The 2,336-nt window shown below is 39.8% G+C and overlaps 1 pseudogene; it reads left to right on the forward strand.

Moving 5' to 3' along the window:
- The first annotated feature begins 1,144 nt into the window (after positions 1 to 1,144).
- On the forward strand, positions 1,145 to 2,054 carry LOC125200364 (B3 domain-containing protein REM10-like; annotated as a pseudogene).
- Positions 2,055 to 2,336: the final 282 nt, after the last annotated feature.

Consider the following 2,336-nt stretch of genomic DNA (forward strand, 5'->3'; position numbering starts at 1 on the left):
TAATTCGCTTTGTATTGTGAATCATCGACGAAGTTTTGATGATTTGAGTCGAGGATGTAATATCCCAAGTCCAAACCACCACACCATTACATGGTGTCCCGTTACACATGTACGTGGCCGTTCTCCACAATGCCACTAATGTAATATGAGAGCAACGTGGTGCACCCACGTTATGTATGGCATAGGTGGCCATGCATATATGCGGTTCTCAAATTCATGAAGCATTAATAATTATAAAACTAAAATGGTTTCCACAGTTGTCGTTCCCATACTCCAAACAAATGTAGATGGGTTTCTATAACAAAACGGTCTTTTACAATAATGTGCTTTTACATAATGTATCTTATTTTAACATTATCAAACTTTAGGATTTTATAATTATATTTTGCCTCTAATGTCTCTTCAATACTTTTATAGTTGACTATATATTTTTATTTGACAATGCAAGACTAATTCAATAAGTATTGAAGCACAGACAAAGCAAACATGCATTTTTTTATGTGATCTAATATGACTAATTTTTGCTTATTTGAACAAAAAACAATTGGGGGTCGTTTATTTGAACGGATTTTATTTAAATACTTAGAAATCTTTTAATTGTGTTATTAGGAACTGGAACTAAATAATTTACACATTTTCGGTAGCCGAAAAACTTTGTGTTAATTCAATATGGTTTACAAGTTCAACGCATACACAAACTATGATATGGTGGCGTCCATGCTTGATTAATAGTGTGAAACATAAATCGGTTATTAATTAACATCCGTCTTTCCCCAATCTACCTCGTCTGACTACATTCAATGAATCCATCCAAATTTATTTTTGCTGCAATGAAAACCACCAACCAATATCTTCCTGTGCAGAAGTAAATGCAAATATGTTCATTTATTTTACGCCTGCATCGCCGAAAAAGTTGCTAAAGTTGGCGTGTGATTTTACAACTCTTACACCACATTTACACGCATAAGCCAACACTCTATTTCCTTTATGAAAATGCAGTGTTATGGCTCTTCATATCAAATCCTTCATACAGTAGATATTCATAGATGGTGGGGGTTAAATACCCCAGTCTGCACCCTCGTATACCCACCAAAAGCCAAATATCGACGATCGAAGAAGCCGTAATATAGGAGACAATGGAGCTATGGACTATTTCAATCTCCCTTCGTTCATGAAGAAATTCAACGTCGACACCAGTCTAAATGAGTTGGTGAGCATTTGATTATATAGTTTTAACTGGTATGGTCTGTTAATATAACACTTTCTTCAATTTTTTCTAGAGGATACCACCCGAATTTGTGTCGATCCATGGGGCAGATCTCTCCTTCGACTGCCGCTTCGTGATGCCGCGGGGAAGGAGTTGGCCAGTTCGCCTACTAAAGATTGCTAGTGGATGCCATTTCCATGCTGGTTGGGCGGATTTCAGAATCATTAACAACATTGTCCATGACGATTATCTAACATTCACTATGGTCGACGATGAAATCTTTCATGTGAAACGGTACAACCCTCGCACGGGTTGCCCACCGCTGTGTGATGTTCAAGGTACGGTAACTCCATTCAAGACAGACTGAATATGTTGGAATTTAGACTAACTACAACGCGGTAATTATGTGTATCATATGATTAGCTGTAGGAGAAGGTGACTCTGACCACCGGATGTCGATACCTCCGACGATTACATTCCTTCAGAACCAGAAATTGAGTCATCCGATGACGAGGACTATGCTCCCGATCAAGGTGTCATCGACGATGATGGCTGCCCCACGTTCGTGGTCACCCTTGACTGGTCGAACATTAAGCGCTCACTGGAGATCCCTTTTGCGTTTTGGCGTCGCCACATTCGAATGAATGCACTGCAGGACCCCGTCTACTTCAATGTCAACGGCGACACTTGGTATATAGTCCTCGATCACAATGATTCCAAGATATGGGTGAAGCGCGGTTGGCGCCGTTTCAAGAATGTCAACTATCTGGTTGCCGGAACTCGATGCCATTTCAAGCTCATTGACCGTAACGAAGTCCAATTCTACGTATGGTTTGATCGCCCGTAGGAGCTCGGATGCCCAACGACATGGAGGCAGTATGTAGTACTAGTTCTTTGTTTGATGTATGTTATTAGTAGGTGACAGTATAGTCACAAGATTTTCACTTTCGGCTAGGTTAAATTTGTGTGAACGTATGACTCCATCCCCTGTTTTGCTAGTGATTGTTTTGCACCATGTATCACTGGCATTGAATGGAAATGTCGCTACTCCTCGTTTATGTCTTCTTGTCTATTACTCAGCGTCGAATTACTTTAAAAAATTGGCTAAATGCTGAACGCAACATTAATG

Source organism: Salvia hispanica, chromosome 1 (assembly GCF_029641045.1).
Source record: "Salvia hispanica isolate PSC_SH4W2 chromosome 1, Shi_PSC_v1, whole genome shotgun sequence".
Taxonomy (NCBI): Eukaryota; Viridiplantae; Streptophyta; class Magnoliopsida; order Lamiales; family Lamiaceae; genus Salvia; species Salvia hispanica.